Genomic DNA, 27,344 nt, shown 5'->3' on the forward strand with positions numbered 1-27,344 from the left:
AGTCACGACAGCATATGCACACCTTCATTTTGCAGTTGAGATCACTGAACTGAATTGAAATCCTTGGGCATTTGAGCAGCTATTGCATTTCCATGTGTAAAATATGACCTAATGGAAAACTGAGACCTCGTACAAAAACTCTTTCCCTAAGGACAGTTTTTCATGAAGAGTATGATGGATCCTGAGTTACTCTCAGACTGCAGCATTAGTAAGTGTTGTGGTGGTGCCCAGAGGCTACGATGTTAATAAGCACCTAATTTTAGCAGTAATTTAGCTTCTGCTATAATTACTAGGTCGTTGTGCTGGGTGCTGTACAGGCACATGTGAGAAGACAGCATTAGTCCCAAAGGGCATCTATCTGCTCGGGACAGGATAGTCACAGCAATTGCTGCAGCAGGTCTGGGTGCTGGCTGGGGGAAGAAGTTGGGTTGTGTCCGAGGTAGTGGAGGTCTGGGCACAGCAACAGGACCCAAACCTGGGGCAGTCTCCTCTATAATACCTGTAGGGAACAGCCCTGAGAGGAGCTGGCCAAGAAATGCTCTGTACAGTGGAGATGGGTGAGGAACCAAGAGCAAAGAACTTGTAGCCTGTGCTGTGACAGCCCACGGAGGTGCTGAGCCATAACCCTTTCCTTCCCAGGTCCATTAAAGAAGTCAAATCTCAGTTCTGGATTTAAATAGACTCTTTGTGCATCCCATAAAAGTTCAGAGGATCTTAACCATGATTTGTTACCTGCCTGGTTCAGCCTGGGCTGGAACAGGACGGCTTCATCAGGGTAAGTCCTTTTATACGCTGGGGCTTTGCTTTGTTACCCCTGGGGAAGGGCTGAATCCCAGGTGAATCTCACAGACACTGCTCATCCTGGATGCTCATCCAGTAACCCAATCCCAAGTGCACTTTGGTGGGGTTTTGGGATAGATCCTACCCGACAAGGCTGCTTCAGCCATAAGAAAACTCATGAGTTCACATCAGTGCACAAACTGGAAGGTGTCACCTAGGAAAAATGTAGCTGTAGGAAGCAGTGGAATGCAGAATGCAGGAATTTGGTAATGGTAGCTCATCTTGGCAAGATTTACATGGTAAATGTCTAATGTGGATGCACATACATTATTCTATAAGTTATTTAGCTATGAAGGCTTAAATGAAATGAATCACAGTCAAATGAACCTTTCTACCTCACTGAAATGAGAAGGGAGAAATGAAATGATTCATTTTGACTTTTTCCATAGAAAAGATGATCAAAATTGACACATTCCAACAGCCAACTTCTATTTTGGCCCAAATGTCTTTCCAGTGGAAACTTACTGAGAGGAACAGGTCTCAATGTGCAGAGAGGAGCTCAGTGCTGACCACCCTCTGGTATGTCCTAAATCTGCTTTGTAAGTGGCTTCAGTTCAGGTGTCGCTTAGCGAAACCCATCACAGCACCCTCACACCCTTGTCTTGTTTCCCCTTAAATCACCTGGAATTTGTTGCTTTTCTCCTCATTCTTCCTGGTTTTCTCCAAAACCTTTCCCTTCATGAGTGTGCTTGAAGATTCTAAGAGTAATGGAGTGATTCCCTGCCCAGCTCCGCATGTGTTGAGCTATAACTCTGCAGCTGGAGCCCTGACCCCTTATCCAGACCTGGATGATGGTGAAGGATGATGGGTCTCAGCCAGTTTTGCCCTTGCTGGTTGGAGGAGATGTTCTAGACTGTTCTAGATGTTCCGTGGGGTCCCAGCAGGTTTTAGATCCTCCAGTGTTTTGTCTGGTTGGTCTGAGTGGTACCAACTGTACCTGGGGAAAGGAATGAATGTTGTAAAGTGAAACAGAACCAGGCAGGATGTGGAGCTGCTGCTTTGTTCCCTTTGGGGACTTGATCGTTCTTTCCATGCATTGCATGTTCATCTCCCATCTCCAGGGCTCCTTGTCTTGGTTCCAGACTCAGCTTGTGCCCCAAGGTTTGCTCCTTGACTAAAACCTTTGGGGCCAAGAAATTAGGCTCAGTGTGCCCATGCACCCCAAGGAAGAGCGGTTTCCTTGTGAGCTTTGGGCACACATGGCCCTGGACTTCACAAGCAGTTTTGCATGGGAGTTTCTCACATAGAGTCATAGAATAGTTAGGGTTGGAAAGGACCTTAAGATCATCCAGTTCCAACCTCCTTGCCATGGGCAGGGACACCTCACACTAAACCATATCACTCAAGGCTCTGCCCAGCCTGGCCTTGAACACCGCCAGGGATGGAGCATTCACAACCTCCCTGGGCAACCCATTCCAGTGCCTCAGCACCCTCACAGGAAAGAATTTCCTCCTTAGATCCAGTCTAAACTTCCCCTGTTTAAGTTTTAACCCTTCACCCCTTGTCCTGTCGCTACAGTCCCTGATGAAGAGCCCCTCTCCAGCATCCTTGTAGCCCCCTTCAGACACTGGAAGCTGCTCTGAGGTCTCCACGCAGCTTCTCTTCTCCAGGCTGAACAGCCCCAACTCTCTCAGCCTGTCTCCATAAGGAAGTGCTCCAGCCCCTGATCATCCTCGTGGTCTCCTCTGGACTTGTTCCAACAGTTCCATGTCCTTTTTATGCTGAGGACACACATCTTTCCATTTCAGCAGGAACTCACTGTTTGCTAATGGGGGAGGAAATAAGCATCTGGGGAGTCATCTCTGTAGACCCCCTGCATGGAGCACCAGGCCACCTACCTTCTGCATCAGTAGTAACCTGGGAGCTGCTACTAACATCATCTATCCTTGACCACATCCTACTGTGCAATGGTCACACCATCTTGATGAGACCCCAGGTAAAGAACAGCTTGCCTGGCAGAGGACTGCCATGCTGTAGGATCCTGTGCTCTGCAGTACCGCGTTCCTGCCCGACACCGTTGGGCAAGAGCTGGCAGCAGCACAGGGATTTCACAACCATCACTTGCACAAGCCCATGCTGCTTCGGGGGAGTGTTTGTCTGTGAGCAGCACTGGACAAACTGAAGTTGCACAACCCCATCCTGTGCTGCTTTGGACTCCATCATTGGATTCATTTCATGCCTTTTTCAGGTCGGTTTTCCCCTTTCCTTTTCTCTGTTTTGCTTCTACTTAAGCAACCCCGGCCCAGCCTGGTTGCATTGGCTCCATCACACCCCAGTGTGTGCCCTTCCAAACCTGCCCCCTCCACAAGGCTGTTTCTTACCATGCCTGTTGGTCATCACATTCACCTGGGGAGAAGCCTGGCTGAGAAGTACTGGTTGTGCACAGTGCAAGGCACAGATTTCCTGCAGGATGGTATCCCCTACTCATTGTCACCACATAATCCTGGAGAAAAAGCCTGTAGGAATTAGTAAATGGTATTTTGGGGGGTGTCTGTGCTTTGCCATGACTTTGGCCTGCAGGTTTGCAAGGCTCAGTCTGCTGATGATGCCCATGGAGCGGTTGACTCCCTGCCACATCAGCTGAACCTGCAAAGGGACTTAAGGACCAGCCATGCTGCGGTGCTGCAAACTGCAGGGCAGCTGATGCAGGTTTCCTGGGAGAGCCGGGATTGCAAGCACAACACTTGGAGAAGTTTGAGTTCTTTTGGCTTGATTATTTTCACTGCCCAGCATGGGTTGCACTGGAAGGGTGGAATGGAAGAGGGAAAACTGCTGTCTCACCAAACCTCTTCCATAACCTAAGCCACGGCAAGGGGAACAGAGAGTGCCTTTGCTGCTAAAATGGCACCTGAATTTGGTGCATTGGGAGAGGAGGGGTTGGGGCAGAGGACAAATGAACAGGAAAAGGGATTGAAATATCTATGCAGTTTATCAGAGTTGTAGGTTTTCTGTTGGTGCAGAGGACAAGGTATTGACCCCACAGCTATTGTGCCCCGAGATTCCTGCAGGATGGAAGCACATCCATATTCATCCATGAGGACAGCCACATACACCTCCCGTGCCTGAAACGGTTCCTCCTCGCAACGTCTCAATCCCCGTTGGACTATCGCCGTTAGATCCGGGCGAATAATCCACAATGAATAATGTACCCAAGGAATCCATCCTTGCTAATTGTGGAATACGCACGAGCAGATGGCAATTTGAGGCAGGTTTTTTCACATCTCTTTTTTCCCTCCGTGCCGGGACGGAGGTTTGCTCTAAGTAGGTGATATTTGAAATTCAAGCTGTGTTTCGCACTTGCGATTGGCCCGCTGTGACACGACGGTGTCCCTCTTCCCGCACTGGCCCGGCGTACAAAGTGCTGGGGATACAAATACATGTGCAAATTGAAAATTCAGTTGCCATGGTTACTCGTGCGCGCAGCTTTGAACTTCACTTCCCTCCAACATTTGTGCTGGTGAAACTCATTCACTCGCAGGTTCGTGGGACGTGAATACAAAGGATGCATGAGGCCGTATTTGCACGCTCCGGTATCGATGGTTCCTCTTCAGAAACTCAGCCTGGATGTTCACTGGGCTTTTCTAGCGCCTTTTCTGGTGCCTGCTTTCATGGCTTTCAGCCTACAGGAGTTTTCTTTCCCAATCAACTGTGGCAATAAAACTGCGACTGCAGGTTTAGCATCCCGAATACATGTACGGCTGGGTGGGTATCTCTAGCTGCAGGTTCATGCAAGCATCTCATAATCGGTTCTGCACTGGGCAAAGCAAGGTGTTTGTTTTTCGTGCAATTCAAACCTCAGTTGGTTCTGCACAATCAGGTTTCTCTCCTTCTAGTTAATCCTGTGTCATTCCGAAATAACCAGGCATTAGGAGGTGTGCATCTTCGTTTTGCAGCAATGATAGAGGGAGAGGGAGAGAAAGGGAATTAGCAGGAGTTTTAAAGTCAGGGTAGTTGGAAAGAGCTGCAATGGCGGGGCAGCAAGTTGGTTTGGTTTTGAGAAGAGCAAAGTCAGAGCCAGAGCAGAGAGCAAAGCCCTGCTCTATGTGAGTCATGAGGGTGTGTGTCTGTCCCCTTGGAGAGCCTAACACATACCTGTAACTGCTGATAAAAGAATACCTGGTCTGCACTACTGGCCCAGGTGCATCCCCTTACTGTGGAAAGTATTCACTTCCCAAGTGCCCCCCCTGCTCTCCCACTGCGGGACAGCCCAACACAAGTTATTTTTGTTTCGTTGGCTATCATCACGTGTCTTGTGCAATATTTCTGTAGCCTCTGGACAAACATATGAGAGGGAGCAAAGGTTAACCACGATTTATGTCTGGGTTTGTAATTGCGCTGTGGGAGCAGCGTGACGGGGAGCGTGCCTGGTGCGCACGGTGCTGCCGCACGCATCCCGGGATGCAGAACACAGGAGAAAACAGCACCCTTTCCACTGGCAACCAATAACCAGCGTTTCATTAGCATGTCCTGGCTGTATTTCAGGTTAACAACAAACCAAAGGCATTGGTTGCAGGGTCAGGCTGTGGCCCTTGTCTTGTGTCTGTCCCCCCCCCTGGAGCTCTGTTATTTGGCTTCACCCCTGCACAGCAACAAGTCGAAGGGTTTGTGGGGACAAGGCACAACGTGCACCAGGTCTCAGCTGTGGGAGAGATCAAAGCTCGCCCCTCCCATGCTGTGGGACTGGGAAGGCAGCGGATGTTCGGACAAATATTTGCACCTGGGAATATTCACATCACGCTCCAGTGCTGGGAAAACAGCCGCTGCCCATGCTCAGAGCCTGACCTTTTAACTATTCAGAGTGCAAAACCAAATGGCTTTAAAGTGCTATCTGCTCCCAAACGGGTGACAAAGCATAACAATGACCACTTCTCATTCAGCAGATGTGATCTCCAGTCACTTTGTGCCCAGCTGTGTGTGTTCAGGCCCAGAGCTGTTGACTTTAGCAAGAAAATGCCTTGCTGTTGCCCTGCAGAGCTTGCCAAGCAGCTCTTTGGGCTGGACGATGTTTCTTCGTGTGCTGCAGCACTGTAACTCTGTCCTAAGATGCTCTCCCATCTGTCTTAAGGCAGGGAGATGGAGGGTGCCCCTGGCAGGGCGATTTCTACTGGAGGATATTGGGATGCTTGGAGGGATGGAGGAGGGCACCACAAAGGCAAGGATCGGGTGTTTTGATACCTGTGAGCTGAGCCCAGCACTGGGGACCAGTAAGTGATGTCCTACAAATGCAGTACACTCACTGCTGCTTGGGAAGGAGTTGCTGTAACAGTGGAAGCAGAGGGTTTTGGTAAGAGTTGCTGGCAAAAGTGTCATCAGTTGCCTTGTGGGTTGAAAATGGCTTTAAAGTCCCAATTGCACAACCTGAGTTTCTCAAGACTTTCTCCAAATTGCCTCTCCAGCACTAGGGACAAGGCTGAGGATTTCAGTGCCTCCGAGAGCCCAGAGATGTTCAGGGGGAAAAGCACGCTCTGCCATTGGCACTGCTGCTGTTTGCCACTGGCAGATGGTGGAGCGGCTCTGCCCTTTGGCCAGGATGGCAGGAGAAGCAAGTCCCTGCCCTGGGATGCACCGGGATGAGAGCAGAAGGAGTAGACTTTGGAAAGAGTCCGCTGCAGTCTCGCCTCCTTCCTTTCTCCTCTTACCTATGGTGGCATCATCCGGTGCAGGGGGTCAATACTCTCTTCCCTTTTGCTGCCCCATCTTCTCCTGCAGCACTCCTGCCCATAATGCAGGCCCAAAGGATAGAGCACAGGGGGACACAGAGGAGCTCCGGGCTGTGCTCCCTCCTCTTCCTCTGCGCGGAGGGGCTCAAAGCACCAGCCTTGAAGCGCTGCCTTTGTTTGCAGCAGGCACTGGCAGCCCCTGCTCTTTCTTTGCTGGGGGCTGTGGGAGGAGGGGCTGCTGCAGAGCAGATGGTCCCCGTTGGAGGGTTTGGGGGCCTCCTCGACGGCAGGTTGGGGAGGGGGGGTCCCCTTTCAGCTCAGCACCCGGCTGGGGGAGGGCTCGCTTGCCTCTCACATGGCCAGTTCCCAGCTGAGCGCCTCTATGGGATTATGGGGCTATTCATCTAATTGAAATTATATTTGGAGCAAAGAGGCAGTATCTCTTTCCTCGGAGGATCTATTATGCATAAACAGCACACAAAGGCATCCTCCTGCCAAAGCAGAGGGGGTGTCCGCTGGCCAGGGCCCTGCTCTAACTTCAGCTCCACTGACAGCAGCCCCAGCTCCCTCCTGCAGCTCAGCAGGGCCCATCCTTTAACCCCTCTTTCCCCAAAAGGGCTGTGTAGTGGCTTCCCCCCCCTTTGTTTTGTCCTGCTCTGAAATGCACAGCTCATCCCCCGCCTCCCGCAGTGATCCCCTGCATCCCAGCAGTGGGTTCCCAGCCCTTGTCCCCCATCACGCACCAGCGGGCACAATGCCTGGGGACCGCAAGCAAAACTGCAGCATCATCCCAGGATGCCTGTCAGGGGTTACAGCAAGTCACTGGATCCACCCGATGGAGGACCCCCGTCTGCCCTCACATTTATAGCTGTACCTCCCTCAAGTGATGTAAACCCATGGTGCTGGGGTGGGGGGCACAGGGAATCTGTAACTCAGTGCAGCTACCGAAGTGAAGGAGGAGGAGGGTAAAACAAATACATCACACCCCACCCAGGATGGCTTTATGGCTGAAATCACCTTGCACACACCCTCCTGGAAGAGCTGCCAGAGTTCATCTGCTATCATCTCCTGCCTGCAGGTGGGAATGAGCTTCCTTGAGCTCCCTGGGAGCAGGAGGGCTTCCAAGTGGAAAAGGAAAATCTTCCTTAAGGAAGAGTTGACGATGAAGATGCTGGCCCTTGTGAAGAGCTGCACGAGCATCTGGCAAAGGAAGCAATGAGCAAGAGCTCTTTGGTAGGGAAGGAGAGCTGTGAGACCCTTTATATGGGTTGTGGATGGGGAAGCAGAGACCAAGGTGGGATCTTCCCTTCAGAGACTGGAGCCAGGGATGGTCCCTTGCCTGCAGAGCATCCCTGCAGGCTGAGTTCATTTGCAAGCATAATCCCTCTGCGAACAGCTCCCGGAGGGTGCCAGAGGCTCCGCTTGCAGCGCAGGAATGCCGTCCCCTCTGCTCTGGGCTTGTCCCATCAGCTCTGCATTTGCAAGCCGGGCCGGCTCGCTGGGCCGGCTCTAGTCTGCAGGTGTGGGACTTTTCCAGGGCTCTGCTGAAGGTGATTTCAAAGGAGGGTTTGTGATGCGCTGTCTTAACGGCCCCCATCGTTCTGCAGAGAGAGTGAATGGCGAAATTCAGCTTTGAATGCTGATGCTGAGGCTTTCCAAGGGGGTTGTGGTCGGTGCTGTGCTAAGCAATGCAAACCAAGCCTGCTGCGCTTAGAGGGGGTTTTGTAATGTCGTGTCAGCAATTTGGAGTTGAGCTCAGACTGTGGAGATTCTTCAAACCGACCTGAATAAGGATGTCTGGATGTGAAAGCAGCAGGAGAAACAGCCAGAAGAAGGGTTAAAAGAATGGCATGTGCTGATCTGCTACATCAGCAGGTCATCGAGAGCAAAGCAGTTGAATGCAAGTTCTCAAGACAGCTGGAGCAGTAAAACAAAGGAGAGATTACACCCAGAAAGGAGCACAACCGGCATGAGTAAACGGCAGTGTTCCTAATGACTCAGGAGGCAGGCAGGATGAAGAGGCAAAAGATCCCAGTCACCGGTCCTAAAGGGTGCAAGAGGCATGCCTAAGATCCAGGGCATGGCCACCCACCTAAGAAGAGTCCAGAAGCCATGATAAGGAATTGAGAGCTGCTGTCCCTTGTTCCCAAATCAACTCTTGTGGTCCTGACTTGGGCACACACGTCCTGGTGCTCGTAGCTGAGCATGAAAGAGTGAGTGAGTGAAACCTGGGAGACCCTGCATGTGAGCTGAATCACCTTTGCCAAAACTAAGAGCTAAAACGACCTTGTGTCGAGCTCGGTGCTGCACTTGGGATTTGCGCATTCCTCAGTGACCTCCATGGCCATTTCTAACGTGGTTGTTTGCATTTTTGTTTCTACAGATCATAGAATAGAATCAGAGAACAGTTAGTGCTGGAAAGGACCTTAAGATCAGCTAGTTCCAACCCCAGGCAGGTGACAGCTCCTGCCCTGTGGATGCTGCTGCAGCCTGGCTTCTGCTAGGCACACGGGGCTTGGATACCTACCTCAGCTGCAGGTAGGTTGCACCAGGGATTAGCAGAGATGCAGCTAAAGCCAAATGGCTTTGCAAAGTGCTTAAACCTGTGCACCCAGGCACATGCAGTCCGGCCTTTACCAAGCCTTCCAGTGTCAGCTCTGTCTGTCTGGTGCTGGACTGGGTCTGTGCAGCCACGAATCACAGTCACATCTTCGAGGAGCTCAAGGCAGCCTGATAAATAACAAAGGGTTTCTGCAGTGGGGAAAGGAATATGAAGACTCGAGCTTGCCTTTCTCACTGTGCAGTCCTGAGGTTTCCCTGCCTAGGAGAGCTGACCAGGCTATGTGAGATGACAGTGGCAGGTAAGGCATGTCCTTCTGCCTCTCCTTGCAAGACTGGAGGACTTTGTGAGCACCAACCAGCTGGAATGATCTGGGATCACTTGGTGCTGACCACTGCGTTGGGGTCAACAAGAGCTTGCTGTCCAGGTTTGCATCCCCAGAAATGGGGGTTGCTGGGTACCAGCCAGCATCTGTGATCTCCTTGGGGATCACCGCTGCAAGCTTGTCTCCTCAGCCTCAGAGGAGCTGCAAGCTGTTTTGTTTTACCCTCTTTTTAAAAACATATGGTTGTTAGTTTCATTTTTACGTGGAATGCAGTGCTCAGATGTCTCTCCACTTTCATACCTCTGCTGCCAGAGCTAACTGAAAAACACTGAAACCAGGAGGGGCACAGGAGCAAACTCCTCCGGCTCTGCACATCTTCATTGCTCTCAGCAATGATCCCAGCCGCAGTCTGGCTTCCTTACCTGGAGATGCTGTCAGCTCTTGCTGTGGTTTATTTTACTTAGAATGAAAGGATTTTGGTGTTAGAATTAAAGGTGTTGGCCAGTGTCAGAGCTGTAACCGCACCTTATGGCATAAAGCTGTGTTATCCAGCTCCTTGCTGGCTCTGCAGCCTCAGAAGGGCTCCTGGACCTCCTTTCCCCTGGGTCAATACCTGTTTGCAATCTCACTGTGGAGCTCCACCATGGAGATAGGGAATGGAAGCTTCTGTACAGGAGCTGATGGGCTGTAGATGAAGAGCCCAACACCCACTGCGGCTCCCTTTGTGCTTTGTTCTGAATGAAGTTAGACAAGGGCACGAAGGGAACTGCTTCGCCTGCCTGGCACAGACACTGCCTCCGGGGACAGCTCTCCTGCTGGAATATCTGGGTTGCAGAGCACAGTCAGCACAGAGCTGGAGGGGTCCCAGCAGGCAGGATGGAGAGTTACCCTGCAAGGGATACCAAAGGCAGGGCAGTAGTCACGGTGTTTACCATGGGTAACCTTGCCAGGGGAATCTCTGAAGCGTTTCTTCACTGGCTGCAAGGATGTGGCTGCGTTTCTGGGGTATCTTGGGAATGTTGCTCCCAATGTGTTGCATTGGCCTGTTTTTCCTAAGAAACAACTTGCTCCCAACCTAGGAAATGAGCGTGGAATCACTGCTGGTGGCTTTGGCAAATGGAAAACGCGATGGGAAGGGGAATCCAAGGAGAATGATGCAGAGACTGGGGCAGTGGGGGATGCCAGCAACATGGCCCTGGCTCCAACGGGACCATGGGTGCTTTCCTCTGCCCCACCAGCACCGTGCACTGCTCAATGAGACAGGGGAGGAAAAGCATCAGCATGAGCACCCCCTGTCCCCATCGCTTCCTCTGTGTGCTTCAGCTTTCTAAACTTTACCTGTCCTTGTTGCCATCACCTCATCTAAGAGCTCCTCCTGGTCTGCAGCATGCTAGGCATGAGAGGGGAACCAGTGCTTCAGAGCCAGGGCTTCCAGAAAACAAACCCTGGCAGGGGGAGGATGAGCAATCTGCGTCTGCATGAGCCAAAAAGGGGAGACAAGGAAGAAAACCTCTTCTTGTAGGATAAGCCCATGACTCACTGCAGCCTCTGGCCTCTGCAGACCAGAGCTAGCTGAACCCATTGCTATGTGCTTAGCTTACTTTTTCCCTCTTGATTCTCTTTGGTGGGAATTGATTTCTTGAGTGCTTGCCAAGTGGTTTAGACCAGCCATTATCAGCTGATTTTCACTACATCGCACTTCCCATTCCCCGAGTTTATGAGCATCTGACACCATTTCCTGCTTGAATTAGGGCAAATGCTTGAAAATTCCATGGAAGAGGCCATTAAAAAAAAAAAAATTTAGTTTGAATTAATCTAAACTTTTCATTTCAATAATTTATAAAGGCTTTCTCCTCTTCCAACCTTTTAAAGAAACCTTTTAAAGTAAAAACTGCCAGAAATGTCTAAAGGAAAAGAGACCTTTTTTTGCCTACAGGATGGTTTAGGTTTTTAGGACAATGGATCATTTTGGACAACGGATCAAACAGCCCCCTTTCATTAGGAATGAGGCTTGGGTTGTTTCCCTCCATCAACTGCGAGTTCTGTGCAACAACACATTTGAGTGGGGCAACTTGTGGGCCAGGTTGGATTCAGATGGGTTCTGGGGGTTTCCTGGGACAGCTCCAGGATTACTGTGTGTGATGGGATTGCTAAAGCACGGTGTCACTGCTGGTCTGGAGGAGAGCACAGCTTTGCTGGGGGGAAACTGATGTGCTGCAAAGGGAGGATGTTCATTGTGTAGAAGCACTTTTGCTCGCAGGGGACCCTGCTGCACAGGCAGGGCTGCTCTGTGCACAGCTGTATTAGCACACTGGCTGGGTAATGGGCTTGTTCGGAGTTTAGGGTTCAGAGGTAAGAGCTTGTCCAGCCTGGAGAAGAGAAGGTTCTGCGGAGACCTTAGAGCAGCTCCCAGTGGGGTACGGATGAGGCTAGAACCAAAAGGGCTGTGATTAAATGCTCAGATCCCACCCACGGCTCCATCGCTCTTTCCCCAAGGCTCTGCTCCTTCTCTGGATGAATTTAGACCGACGCCAGATTAACGCTGCAGAGAGCTAGGACTAAACTCTGCTATCAGCCCCACTGAGTTTACAATAGCACAATGACCTCAGAGAGGATCTGCTGAGGAAAAATAAACGGGCTGTGCCCTTCTGTTGCTTCCTTCCAAAGCCTGCCTACTGTGGCTTCCTTGTTTTCACATTTGCCTTGCCAGGAAGGGCACGTCTGACATTTCTTGGTTTTCCTGTAGGACTTGTTAGAGGTCCCATGCGCAGAAAAGGAGTTCCAACTGACCTTCACTGATGAGCACCGCAACTTAAAGGACTAAGCTGTTCTCCCTGCTGTTTATCTAGTCATTGAGTGGAACAAAGGATGACTGCCACGTTGAACCAGTTTGTCACAGCCCAAGCAATAGGAGCGTATTCCTGGTGCTTTTGATGCTACAAAACCACCTGCTCCTTTTCATCCCAAATTTCAGTGCGTTAAACACACAGGATCTGACTTTCTGACGCTGAAAGAAAACAACCACCCCCTTAGTTCCCACCTCAGGAAGGCAAATGGTCTTCTGTTGTTTCAGCCTGGCTTCCTGGCCAGCTCAAGACTGGAAAGAGAGAGTTAGTATTTTAAAACCAATCCCAAGCATGGATTTTGAAGTCTTGTAATTGCACCACAATCCCAATGATGGGAAGTCTTTTACCGTCACTTATGGCAACTCCTTCCTTTCGTCCCTGGCCAGTCTTTGCTTGGCACTCCCCCAGGAAGAGCTTTAGGGGAAGACGGGGGAGCTGTCTGTACCCACACCACGAGGCAGCTCCGTTCTGCTTCCTCCCCTCATTCAGAGAAACGGGGTGAAGCTGCCACAGCTTCTTTCTCCATCTCTGCAGGTGATGACCCAGGCTGGGTGAAGCAAACACGTCTGTTTGCTGTAGATGCCACGACTCAGTCCCCACATCCTGCACCCTTCGCGCCAGTAAAGAGTTGCCTGGGAATGTGTGTATCTGTTTGTGCAAAGGACGTTTCAGCTCTGGCACGTCTTCCCACGGTGGTTTTGCATTGCCACAGCCTTTCCATGGGAAAAGTACTTTCCATAGGTGTCATAGTGCCATTTCCAAAATGGCTCTGGGACAGAGTTGTGTGAAGTACAGCGAGGTGTCCCCATCCCTTTAATGCTCCCAGTACCGCAGCTCTGGGGCTGGACCACAGCCACCTCCCAAGGAGCAGATGACCTGGAGGGTGTCCTCAATCCGTTTGCATTAAGCCTTGCAGAACGAGACCAGTAACAAGGCCAATGAAGGGACACGGTGTTGTGCAAATATTGCAGGCTTATCTGCTTATCTGGATTATGCAACAGGCCTAGGAGAAGAGCTTCCATCCTTTAATGCACCTTTGGAGCTTGCAGGAGGTGTTGCAACGCCGCGGCTCGGGCACACTCCGCTCCACAGCGTGAGGAGGTTCTTGACTTACCTGCTGGCTCCCAGACAGATGCCATCAGCACCTCTTGCTTCACCCTCACACAGCTCGCAGGGCAGCGTGTGACCTTCCTGCTTCCCAAGAAGCAGAGCTGCTGCTCTCAAGACAGGGTTTCAAGACCCTGGTTGTGGAGGCAGGACAGGACCACGAAGTCGTTTTGCTCTCTGAGCTCCCAAATTGCATTTCTAAGTGGGTTTTGCCGGCAGGATGACTGCCCTGGGGCTGCCCAGATCAGGAGCCATAAGCTCCTTTGGAGCATTAGGGTCAGCAAAGCCATTTGTGTCACACAGCTACTGGTTTCCTTATTATTTCTAGCATTTCCCATCCCCTGTCCTCGTTTCTCCTCCCTGGAGTAGACTTGCCTCTCCCAACCCCTCCTACCAGAGCTCTTCAAGTCCCTTCCAGCTGCTTTGTCCCCACAGGAGTTTGGAGGACGCTTCAATTCCTGCAGGAGCAGGGTCTGTGTGTCTCAACTAAACTCCTATCTGTGTCAAACTGCACAAATCCTCCTCGGCACTAGAAGCTCTGCTTGTCCCAGGCATGAGTTAAATGGGATTTTGTTCAAGTTTCCCTTATTCCAAAGACCGACTGCATCCCATCAGCCTGGATGGTCTTGGCTTTGCAAGCAGAGCAGAAAAGCATGCGATGGAACAAAAGTGAAACATTGCTGAGGGTGGAGAGGGATGGGTGAATCCCTCATGTGAAATGGCTTTAAATGAAGTCATTGCACCAAGCAGTCTCCACGAACCACTTGTAAACCTGGGTTGTTTCCTCTTGTTGAATACTTTATATAACCCAAGGCGAGGATGTAGATTGGAGTGGACAGGCATTCTTTGCAGGAACGTCACAATTCTGTAGCTGGAATAAAACCAATAGAGATGAAAATGTTCCTGGAGGTGCTGCAGGGGTTTTGGTCGTAACAATTTGATCCATTTTGCTCCGTTTAATGGGTTATTTTCTTTGGAATGTGATGCCCTGGAATGTTATTATTGTTTAAGGGGAGATGCCTGCTCACACCAGAAAGGTAATCCAGGGGGTAATCCTTATAGAGGAAGCTCCAACATTTTGATTTATGGAGGATCTGAATGCCTGCTTTCCTGTCATATTTAGTTTTGGTGGGGTTGGTTGTATTTTGGGTGATTACCCTTGTCGCCAGGGTAGTTTGGACCTTCTTTGCTTCAAATGGGGCTGTCGGAATGGGCACAACCAGCCTCCTGGTGCTGTATGGATTTGGGAAATTCATTTCAATCAGTGGCATAAACCTGGTGAAAAAAGCCTGGGATTTGGTGGGGCTGGTGCTGGGGCAGGGCTGTGACAAGGATCCCAGTGCCATGCAGGATGGGGGTTATACACACACACACACACACACACACATATATATATATATACAGGATAAAGAACCTGAGCACAGATTAACCAGACAGGCCTGGGACCAGGTAATCCACCTCTGCTCTGCAGCTTGCATGGCTCTGGCTAAGCAGGGGATAATGCTCTAATGCTTACAGGAAAAAAGTTGCTCACAGTTTATCAAATAGGGCACTTCTCACATCAGTAGAAATAGTAGGTGTATTTGTAAGCCAGGAGTGGCCAATTCTAAGATCTTCCCTTGTATAATGAATTGTATGGGTGATGAATTATATAAATGAACTAACAAAAAGCAATGTTCCTGTGAACTGTAGGCCACCGTAACACCAGAGGGCTCTGATAGTTATATAGAGATTACAATGGACTCAAAACCATGACACACTACCTCCTTTGCCTAAACACCAACTACCAGCCTTTAATTAACCCAGATAAGAAACGCATATAACTTTATATATGTTCAACATATAGCCAAGACATGTCAAGTCTTGGAGATACGTTGGCCACTCAGTATATACCATGGTGGGGCTGGGTTTTCCTTTTGTCTTCACGTGCCATTTGGTCCCTGTGAGCAGACAGTGCTCTGTGACCCTTGGGTAGAAAGTCCTTTTGGCAGAGGGTGTAGGAGGGGATGCTCCATCTGCATCCAGACAGCCTGGAGCATGTGGGGCTCTAGCTGAGCATCCCTGCTCCTGTCTGGAGAAGCTGGCCAAATGAAGGGTGTCAATGCCCAAAAGGCTTAAGGGAAGGCAGCAGTCGGCTTGTACCTCTGCTCTGAGCTTGAGTTGAGTTGGACCCTACTATGGTTTGCAGGTGACCTGGTCCTCCCATGGCAAAATGAATCTCACAGCCTCCATTGGATGTCTGGATTGAATCAGGGGTCTCAATCAGTTCAATCCTTGGTGCAGCAAACACAGTCGGCAATCAGGCGTGGTGTGACTGGCACCACACGTTCCTGCACGTGGCACTTGGTCCTGGAGACCGGATCAAACACATCCCAGCGCTCCTCAGCCACAGGGAGAAGTGGGCTTGTGGACACCAGCCCAGCCATTCATGCAGCCTTCCTTTGTTCTTTCGCACACCATCTCCCCTAGCACTTTGAGAGGGCCTTTGCTGGACCTGTCTGCTGGATTTACAGCCCCTCTCTGTGATGAGCAGGTTGCACAATTGCCCCCTTTCTTCATCAATCGCACTCATTTGCAAATTCTTTCAACAAACAACCCCATGACATCCACAGGCACTCCCCACCCAACCCTGGCCAACCCCAGCCTCTGCCTCCACCTCTTCTCAGCCTGGTGTCAGTGTGTCCTATGTGTTAAAGCAGAGCTGAACCTGCACTGCATGCCTTCAGCAGAGTTTGCAGTTCGGGAGCTGTTGCTTCCAGACCTGATTTGCCTTGGCCCTGGTGCTTGGGTTTCCTTTCACTCCCATACAAACAGACAAGGTTTGGCACTGGGTGGCAACAGCAGCAACCCATGGGGAGCTGCTGGCTTCTCTCTGCTCTGCTGAGCTGCCTTGAGCGTAGGAAGCCTGCAAAGCCAGTGCATGGCTTAAGTGCTCAAAAGCCCCAGCTCCTTCAGTTCTAACCTGCTGGGTAGGCTGGCACTCAGGGCAATGGTGACAGGAGGAGGGGGAAGCTGTTCATGGAAAGGCTCTGAACTGGTGTAGCTGCCCTTGATGTTGTTGGGGGGGTGGGATATGAGCTCTGAAGAAAGCCGCGGGTGTGTTGAGAGCAATGAAGGCTCCCTGGGAGTTACCCTGGCAAGGGGGTGTTTTAAGCTCAAAGGAGTGGATTCAACAGGGAAATCGGGAGGTCTGCAAGAGCAGGGAGTCTTCAGTGGGGAAGGAAATCTCCCTTGTGCACTTGCATCAGGTGCTAACATGAGGCAAACAGGGAACGCAAATGGATGAAGGAGAAGTGATGGGAAAAGGGAGGAGACACTGGCAGCATCCAGGTGTGTGGCTGCTATTGCTGTGGGCTGGGATATCCCCCAGGAAGCAGTGTGGTCAGGAACCAGGAATGATCCTGGCTCTGCAACTGCCTTCTGTCACTGTTCTTGCATTTCTCCATGTTTTCCCTTTGTTTTCAACTCTATAATCAAAGCCTTTGCTTGGTACCACACGGTGACCAGCTTGCCAGCCCTCAGATTCAGTGCGTAGTGGGAAAAGGGAAAAGAGGTGAAGCTGAAAATCCCAAGTCTCATCTTCCTTCCAAAGGAGTGTATTGATGCAGAGGGAAACGTGCAGGCAGCACTCAGGGTGCACCAGTTCAGGGTGGATGCAGGGATCTGAGTTTGGACGTTGTGAACCCCATACCAGGGCTCCAGGCTGGCTCCGAGCATCCACTGCTGGCTCCGGTAATGACACTGCTGGAGAGAGATCCCTGTCTTCTCAGACCAGAGATTTCTTCTGATCTGCATCTCTAGATGATATTGGGTGACCCTGGGCTGGCAGAGCATCCCTGGGAGGAGGCTTAGCAGGGGATCACAGTGCTTTACTGCCTTGCTGTGGCCATACAAGTGCCAGCGTGCGGGAAGGGTGGTGAAGGTGGCTCCTGGGGCCATGCTCCAGGTAGGTGCTGCTGTTGGGAGATGGACATAACACGTTCTGCTTTTCCTTTCCATGGTGCATGGGGGTGTAACGCGGTGCTCAGCTTGTTACCCTTAACCGACATCGCTTTTTAAATGATGCAAATAACTTCAGTGCATCCAAACAGGAAGTGGCTGAGTGTCTGGGTGTCTGAATCAACATCCTGGAGACCGAGCCTTCACCACCAGCACAATTGCTAAATACAGGAGTTGCCTGTGGATGGAAGCACGCATGGAAACGGCAAAGCCAGTGAGATTCTGTGCCAGAACGTGGCCATTGCCACACGCTGCTGTTGCTTGGCCAGTTCATTCCTGCTCGTGTGGCCACAAAGCTGCATCATCCCAGCTCCTCTGTGCTGACGCACCCACGTTTCCTCTCTGGTTGTGGCATTGGGATGGAAAAAGCGGGACAGAGGAGCTGGCACTTACTGCTTTGGTGCTGGATGAGCGGCACTCAAAGGCTTCCCGAACGAATCCGTTCCCAAATAGCAGGGCAGCCACGCACAGAAGGGACCTCAGGGCCAACCACCCCTCCTGGCATGCATGGGGCAACTGGAGTCGGTTGCAGACTGGGAGAAGAGCCACAAGAAGGAGTCAGGTCATTTGTCCCTCAGTGGGAGTCGGAGTTACCCCCTCAAAATGTGTTTTCTTCTTCTGGATAAAGAATGCAGGAGTTTTGTCTTTTTCCCCTTATTTTTTTAGACTTTTGTTCCAAGTTTTCCAAGAAATCCAACAATCCCAGATAAGTTCTGATACGTGCACATTTGTTGGGAAGCGCGGGCGCTGTAACCGGCACCACAGTCCGGGAATGCTGCCTACAAAATACCTCCCAAAACTCACTTGATTGCTGTAGATAAAAATATATATAGCTCCAAAACTAACCTCACGATATCTTCTGTAAGCATTACTCATGGTTCTCCCCTTTTATCTCCCATGAGGCAGCTGAGGAAGGAGGCAAATGATGGCTGGAGGTAATGAATGCCCTGAAATACTTCCTTGGTTTTTCCTGTGCTGGATCTACAGTCGTGTTTGACTGTGAACCCAAGGTTTGTCCTGATGCCGAAGCAAAGACTGAGCTTGGGTTTGACAGGCAGGCCAGGTACCCAAAGTGCTGCTGAGGCACTGTGGTGGAGGCAGGAACGTGAGACAAGGAGCCCCAAAGCCAGTCCCCAGGATGCTCCTATAGATCACTAACGTGGGCGTGAAGCCAATCTGATCCTGATCCCACCTTTCTGGCCACTGTAGATGGAGCTGAAGCTACCAAAGGTATTCTTTGCTGGGGTATGGCACGCACAGCACCATGAGGATGATCTGAGCTGCGAGACACAGGGGCACCCAAAACCTTGGAGCAGCTCTGCAGAGATGGGTGTTTCTGTAGTGACCCCAAGTTCTGGATGTCCCAACTTGACCTCTCAAGCACGCAGTTTAGATGGAGGAGAGCTCTCCTCCTGCCATGGGAGCAAAGCGGGAGGCTGACTGCAGCCCTTCAAAAGAACATCAATGGCCCCAGGAGGGTCCAATCCTGCCCTCAGGGAGCAGAGAAGGTGGGAAAGGCAGAGCAGCCAACCTGTCCTCATCACGGGAGAGGACTTCTTGCCTTGATGCTGCTCTTCAGCAGCATCATCGATTCCATTGGTCCCTTTGATTCCTGCAGTTGGGAAAGCTCCCAAGAGAAATAAGCGGATTTTTCACACTTCTCAGAGCTGGGAATCACCATTTCCTCGTGGAAATATATCTAAGCAATGGTGGCAGAATTAAATCCACTGAGCAGTACCAAAGCACAGAGGCTGCCATACAGCACAGCCCTGCCGTGGTCGTAAAGGACTGAGTTCAAAGGGTTATTTTAAGGCCCAGGAAGAACAGACCACATTTCTGAGCAAGTGCCCACAAACTCCTTCGAGTTAGTTATGATTTCAAAAAGAAGAAGTGAATTAAAGGGCATCCAATCTCGTTTGAACAGCAGTGGTATTGATAAACCAGAGGGAGATGCAGCAGGAGCGTTGCGTTCTCACCTCTCACAAACATGCTTGAGGCAGAGATGATAATCTCACAGGAGCACTTCTGCTTCCTGCACCAACGTGGCACTTCAAGGCAGCTGTGGAGAGATTTTGTTTGCGCCGTGCTGAAAGCATCAACGGGGTTTTTGTCATTTCACTATAGAAAAGTGGAAGTATTTCATGATGGGCCGGTGTGTAGGAGCAGTGACATTTCTGTGCTGATATTCATCGTGAACTTTTGGGGCGCGCTACGCGTCTCTCTTTGTCCCAGTGCCCTGTTTCAGAGCAGACTCCACACATCTATTCTGGTTATTTATAACAGAGTAAAACGGCTGCAATTCAAGTGCAATTTCATAGGGATGCGAATCCTGCCTTGTATTGACGCGTTTCAGAAACCTAACCAGGGCAGCTCCAGAGGAAGAAAACACACAAGAAATTGGGAGGGGAAAAGGAAAAAAAACAAAAATCAATTCCAACATTTTTCAGGCTGAAATTCAAAGAAAATCTTGATTCAGAGCAAAACAAAATAGTGTTTCATCTGCTGGGGGAAAAACTCCCAGTGTTTTCCACCAACTCAAGCAACGTTACTAACAGAGAGGGACTCTTCTCACAGTGACTGTGGCATTCGTGGAAATGCCAGTGATGCTCATAGGAAACTGGACATGACTTTTTGGTCTGAATAGGATGTTTGGGGCTGGACTCCTACAGCTGCCGAGCTGTGGAGCGCCTTTGTCCTGCTGTGGGTGTGCAGGGCCAGGGGGTGGAAGACTGTCTCAGTCCTCTCTGCTTTGTGAGGAATAATGGAATAGATCTAGGTCCATGGGGAGTGAGAGCATCTTTGTCAGGCGGGGGTTATGGTCCTTTCCATAGGGGCAGGGGTCTTGCTCCTGTGTGTGGCTGTTGGTCCATAGTGCTTCTCCAAGGGAGAGGTGCCCAGAGAGATCTCCTGATCCTAGTGTGGGAGACATCCATGGTGGAGGCAGGACTCCCAATGTCCTAGATGAGCCTCAGCCCCGGGGTCTCAGTGGGAAGTAAACCAACCCTCCCAATGCCCAAGGACCTGACTTTGTTACAAAGCCCCATAACAAAAGCAGGGATTTAGTGTCAGCTAGAACAAAATGCTCCTGGTAATCCCAAACATAATAATTTGATGGGGAGAAAGGGGGGAAATAAAAGTGGCTTGATCTGAACTGATTATAAAATCATTTTCTGGTTCAATGATTTCATTGAAAACTCAGTTGTTCTTGCAGCAATAACCATTATCTGGGTTTCTCAGAGCCAGAAACCAATAAAAGCATGGGATGGAGCCCAACCTGACCAGTTGCTAGCACAAGGTAGCTGAAAGGGTGACACGGGTCCTGCAACCGCTGCTGCAGGGGACACCCCACGCCATCCCTTCACTTGCCCCATTTGGAGGATGCCTGTGGCTGAGCTCAGGACAGGCGACCACTCCTGATGCTCTTGCTGAAGCTCTAGGTGATGTTCAGCAGGACATGACAAAGCCCACTTCATGGGAGCAGCGACCATGCAAGGGGACACTTATAACCCACACGCAGCGACAAGGGATAACACGCTGCCTTCATGACCTTTCCTCAGCTCTTAGTGCTGAGCATGGGAGCTCTGGATGGAGCTGGAGGAGCTGTTTCCACCTGCAGTCCCTGCTGCTGGGGTCACAGGCCAGGGCAGCAGGCAGATGGTCTGTTAGCTTAGGTAGGGTTGATCCTGACAGGGAAGGGGCTGGGGGTGGCTTCCTGAGGTCTTTCTCATCCCAGCTGTCTGTGGGAATTACGGGCATCCCGTTGCTACCACTTGATCTCATTTTCACTGCCTCCCCTTGCCCTGTATTGCAGGGAGCCAAGCACAGAGACCTGCTGGTGTTCCCATGGGAGCTGGGAACAGGTTCCAGCTGTGAATCCAGCTGTGTCTCACCGGAACAGCCCCATGCTGGGAGACCAGGGCTGCCCTGGGGTCCTCTTCAGCTCCCAGCGTGGTCGCCCTCAGAGCTCAGCCCATTCCTAAGGCCTTTGATGTTGCAGGGATTTAATGCAGGGCTCTCACAGGTCTGTCTGCTCATGTCCTGCTCCGGGGCTGTGCTTGCTGTGTGTGCTGGAGTCTGGACATGCAGCTACAGCAGAGCAGAGAGGAGGCAGCGAGGATGCTCTCAGGGTGTGTTAAGTGCAGGTGAGACGCCCATGACACACTCTTACAGCGGTGCGTGCCTGATTGCTAGCCCAGAATGAGCCTCCTTCAGCAGCAGTTTTGTTTTCTCTCAGCTGAAGCTTGGCTTTCTCACCGTTCAGCATCCCAACAGCCCTGAGCCAGCTGAGTCGTACCTCCGCAGCCCTGGGCACGCAAGGAGGAAGCACTTGTAGAGCCACAGTCCAACACAGGCAGCACCACGGAGCTAACCCAGTCTGTCACAGCCCTGGGGACCATGTAGGGCAATGAGGAGCCTGGCTTGGTGCCCAGGTCCTTTGCAGAGGTAGAGCTGGCAGCACGGATGCGAGGCTCACCTTGTGAACAAGGTGCTTTTGTCCTCCATAGAGTCCTATTGCTGCCGCTCCTCCCCTTGCCTCCAGATGGGGAAGGACAAAACGAGAGCAGGATGAGCTGGTGGCCTGGCTGCCATGGCCTGCTCTGCTCCACTGCTGATGGGCTTGTCACTGCTCTCAGGAGCTCAGGCTGTGATGCCCAACTCCAATAGGCATGAGAGTGGTTACACCAGAAACCTGGGAAATGAAGGCTGATGGGTCCCTGGAGGGATCTGGTCCAACCTCCTCATGTCAAAGCTGGGACAGGTTGCTCCAGTCGCTTTGAACATCTCCATGGATGGAGGCTGCAGCACCTATGGGCACCTACACCACTGCTTGTATGATCTGTACCCATGGGGCAGGTAAAGAGAGGGCCAGGGAGGAAGGACCTGCTCTCTCATGCACAAGTGACGCACCTCCCAGCATCGTTTCTGCTTCCCCACCAGGACCCTCAGCCTCCAAACCACCCTCACCCATGGCATGCCCAAAACCTGGGCAGCACTTGCTGGTGTCCCCAGTGCAAAGGCTGAACAGGGGGAGTTTAAGGACTAAAGGATCATGTCCGTGTGGGGGTTTAACGAGGCCAGCTGGTGGATCTGTCTTCCTCCTGAGCTGGAATTAGAGCTGGATGGAAAGTGCACAGCATTTCCCATGAAAGCTTCAGAGGACTTGCATACCTTTCACTAGCATCCCCATTCCAAGTGCCCTCACAGGAAAGAGCTTGGCAGGTAAATAACTGCAACGAGAAGGAGAGAAATATCAAATCTCCCACTTCTCTGGCCAGCCCCTCTTCCAGACTCAGACAGAAGGAGAAGCCTCCCAGCAGCGCTGGGGCTGAGACGTGAGCTTTGCTTTTTTTGGGTCAGTTTGGTTTTCAAAAAGCCGTTTTGTGTCAAAACAAAGTTTTAGGTGAAAACTTCTTGCTCAGAGCAGGGGAGAGCCAAGCACAGAGCCTGTGGGTTTCCCTTCTGCGCCTCTGAGTCATTGCAAGAGTGGAGGGTCTCTATTTTTAGCCTCTGCACACACTTGCTGACACCAGAGCCAGAGCCACTCTGCTCTTCAGCACTGCGTTACCGTTGTCTACAGGCATCAGCACACTTGGTCCTTGGGCTTGGGCTCACAAAGTGGCACCTTTGCTTTGGGGAGAGGAGCAGCAGGAGGCGGGGATGGAGATGTGACCCTCCCGTCCAGCCTGGGAGCACGGCAGGTGACACCAGTATGGCTATGCAAGGGAGCCATCCATCCCTGCGCTGGAGCAGGAGGGTGGATGGGCCGGGAGGACCAGCTCTGGGTGGGGATCAGCTGTGATGGTCACTCCATCATTTTTCCCTGACAATGTAAGAGTTTGGGGTTATCATGTTCTTTGTGTAGCAGGAAGTTTAGAGTTTGATTCAGCGAGTGTAACCACCCAAACCTGACAGCTTGAGAGCCATCTGGATGTGAGCTCGGCGCTGCGATGCTTCCTGGGAGCAAAATGCCTCATGAGCCTCTCCTGCATGGGCTGCTCTCAGTGGTGGGGTTGCAGCTGGGCTCAGTTTTTGCTTGCTTTATTTTTGAAGAACCAGCTTTGAAATGTAGACTAAACTCTCCTCGGTTTTGTTCCAGGAGCTGAACGGAAGCAGATGATGCTGTTGAAGTGGCTCCACTGGGACAGACGACGGAGTGTCCTGCCTTGGGCCAGATGTGGACTTGCAAGACCAAAAGAGTGCCTTTTTTGAGCATATGAGTTAATTCTGGGTGGAAAAAAAAAGGCTTTCTCAGTAAAGCTGTTGGGCATGCCCACAGATGTCAAACAAGCAAGAGAGAGACTTCCACAACCCACAAGGGTAGTTCTCTATGGGGAAACATGACGCCACGTGGCTGCATGCCTGTGGGCTGCATCAAGTGTGGGTTAGCACAGGGAGGAAGGCGGCAGGTATGTGGTCAACCCAAATGGTTTAAAGAAGAGATGCTGAAATAGCTTACTGGTGAAGAGGCCCGGGGTGAGACGTACAGCTTCAGCTGCAAGATGAGCTCAGCTGCAGTCTGCCTGAGAGATGCACCTCTCAGTTATTATATGAAAGACACTGCACACACATCAGCTCCACAGTGGCTGCCCCATCCCTGGCAGTGTTCAAGGCCAGGTTGGACAGGGTTTGGAGCAAGCTGCTCTAGTGGAAGGTGTCCCTGCCTGTGGCAGGGCTTGGAGCTGGATGAGCTTTAAGGTCCCTTCCAACCCAAACCATTCCATGATTCTATGATTCTAAACTTGTCCTGCTGATTGATGAGTACTGCACGCCCATGGGGGTCTATGTCCCGTGCTCACACACGGCCGCTTTCTCTTTCTCCTGTGTCAGGTGTGCGGTGTCTCACACAGAAACCATTGGAAACTGACTTTTCCTTTTGGGAAAGCAGTGCTTTACTGCCTTCTGAAGGTCTGGGAGAGAGCAGGCGACTGAAGTCCTGTTCATAAGCTCTGTGTACACAGGGGTGTCCTTTGTTCACTCCATCCTGGTTGGAAGAGCATGCCTGCTGTTCGCAGCACTCAGCGGTCGTTACACCACTTGGATCCTGCTTCGTTTGTGAATGTAGGAACAAAACTCTTGAACAATAATAAGCTTTAAATAACGAGTGGCAAGTGGTGAATGGAGCCTCCATCTGTTCTCACCCGCAATGTGCAAAGTCTACCAAAGTCAATGGACTTCTCTCTGCTGAATTCAATGGGCCTTTTGCCAAAAGCTGTGTGAATAAAATAACACTTGTGCATGTATTTATGAATGGTGAGGAGGGGGATATGTGCAGATCCAGCATTCACTAAGTGCCCACAAAACAGCTCCTAACACAGTTTCTTAGCAAATCACAGCAATTGCCTGCCTGAAAACTTCACGTCTTCTTGCTGCAGGAAGAGGAGCTCCATAGCCCTGGGACAACACCTCTACTGCAGCAGAAGAGGGTCACATACAGCAATGGCATTGCAAAGGACACAGCTTCCCTGGTGTAGAAGTGGATTTTGAAGACTTCAGCACTGTACCTATGACTAATCTCATTTGCCCTTGGATTTCTTTACTGCAGACAATTGCTGCTGCCACGGTGCTTATCTAGTGATAAAATATCCAGTGGTGGTGTGGCTCCTACAAAGGAAAATGAGGCTTGGGGAAGAATTCAGTGTGTGTAATGCACATCATCGCTCTGAAGCCATCAGTTTCTCGTAAGGGGCCCTAGAGCTGTTGTAATGACACACAGCGATTCAGCACATAGTGAGTCCAATTAGGGATGACTTTAACATCCCTCTGGAAGGGCATGCATCCTCCCAGGTACCCACCTGGACACACTGAGTTGCCACAGCCAATTGGAGAGAAAAAGCAAGGGAGTTAACCTGGATTTGTTCTGCTATAACCATGCAGTATCAGCCCTCAGATTATGTTCTGGCACTAAAAGATAACCCCAGTGCAGTTATTTCCCCCCTGAGCTCTAGCAACCCTCCTTTTTGCTCCAGGAACTGGAGAAAGCAAACCAGGAGGAAGGTCAAGTGTCCTGGAGCAAGCACACAGAAGTCCTGATGGCATCACAGGAGCAGTGGAGCCGGTTGGGGACAAGGGCCCTCCTAACACATTGCCCGAAGGTGTCTGACTCCCGGCCTCTTCACAGAAGCCATCAGTGTGAAACAGCTTTTCCATTTGCTTGCAGCCCTGCTCCCTGCTGCCCTTTGCACTTGTCCCCGAGGCTGAATGACAAAGAGAAAATTCTCCTTTACATCTGCTGCTCTTCAGGTATTTGTGGTTGTCTCAGCATCCCTTTCCAAGGCATTCGTGGTGAGAATGGACGTACCCAAAAGGAGCTCCTGGGTCTGCACCGTGCCCTCCTCCCTGACCCCTCACAGTGGTCGCCCTGTGATGGTCCTCCCCACTCGCTGCTCAGTTGGCTACCCAGTTACTCCTGGAAAGAAGGGTGCAATTCACTCAGCAAGAAAGGGAGGGGGAAAAGGTTCCTTCAAGTTACAAAATCTGGTGGAAAGCCACAAGAACGGAGCCGGATATGAAGAGGTTTTTTAACATCACCTTGTCATTTCAGTTGATGATTCCTGTGGCAAGCATCAGCGAGGTACACTCACTGTCTCAACTCTTCTCCCCACAGCTTTTTGGAGAGATGCAGATGTGGTTACTACGGGATTTCATTCTTATTTACTTGCTGACTTGTGCCTTGTGGTTTTCCAATACCTTGGCAAGAAAGCCCTCGAGTTGGTGCACTGGATAAGGAGCTGGAGCAGTGGTGGCTGCAGGATGGCTGTGGGATGCCTCACAGCACCTTGAGCCTCGTTTCTTTTGCTCTGGCCCTCGGTTGTCTCATCAAATGCAAACATCTTAATGAGCTCAGCTATTCAGTGGATTTCCCCTATTATCCTGGCTAAGCTATTTGCTCTCCTGGCAAGCTGGCTTGCATTCCAGGTCATCTGAGAATGCTTTGTAAACTTTTGCACATCATTAGATCTAAGTAGGACGGTTATAAAGCAATGGCAGGGAGCTAAAAGGCAATTTACCTTTGAAGAGAAACGCAGGTACCCTGGTGCTAAGCTCCCATCTCCAACAGAGGATCCGCGAAGCAGTGAGCCAAGAAGTCTCACATCAGGAGAAATTACAGGGTGTTTTTTTTCCTCCCCGGGGGAATTTTGCTCTTTTTCCTGCTTGCGGGTGATATCATATACCTTACTAATGCCCCCAGCCCTCCCCACAGCCTCATTCAAGCTGACACGCTGCAAACCCCTCACCTAAAGGTCAATTGCTCTGTTTCCGAGCAGAGCTTTGCCGCTGACACCAGGGTCCCTGTTTCGAGGCAGAGCGGCTCAGGGTCAGCTCTCTGGCAGATGGCATCTGTTTGCTGCTGCCTTTTCTCCCTTTCAATCAGGTTACCCCTGGTGTACAGCACCAACGCAGCAGTAACGGTGGGGAGCGCGGAGGGGAGAAGGCGAGCTGCCCCGCTGTCCTGGGGCTCCATGCAGGCTCAGTGCCATGGGTTTAGCTGTGTAAATCCGACCTCCCTTCATAGCGAGGAATGAAGTTTTTCATGGTTTTAGAACTAGGAGCCTGCTCATCGCAGTTCATCCCTCGCGGAGACGAGCAGCACAGCTCTTCTCCCTTCCCGTGGCTGGATGTGCTGAATCTCTGCCCTCACCAGAGCAGTTTATGGTGCATTAAGCTTGCCCACAGGGCAAGTGATTTTTCTAGTGCTGACAACGATTTTGTACCTAGCTGACATGTTCAGTGCTGTGCTAATCCCAAACAGAGGAAACTAACCGCTGGAAAGGGGGAAGAAGACAGCCACAGCTTTTATGTTCAGCCACCTTTTGCAGTGCCTCGAGGAATATGGTCTGAGGATTTTCTGGCTACATTTGCATAGAAGCAGCCTTCTTCCTTGTGCTACAGGCTTAAAAATTGTTCGGTTTGGAGGTTGGCTTTTTCCTTCTATTGAGCTGTATGAGATCACTAATGATATATAAGTACTGGAGATCGCTGTGCCTGTAGCAAGCACTCCAGAGGGC

Source organism: Pezoporus occidentalis, unplaced genomic scaffold (genome assembly GCF_034315485.1).
Source record: "Pezoporus occidentalis ecotype Australia unplaced genomic scaffold, CSIRO_AGI_Poc_V1 ctg153, whole genome shotgun sequence".
Lineage (NCBI taxonomy): Eukaryota > Metazoa > Chordata > Aves > Psittaciformes > Psittacidae > Pezoporus > Pezoporus occidentalis.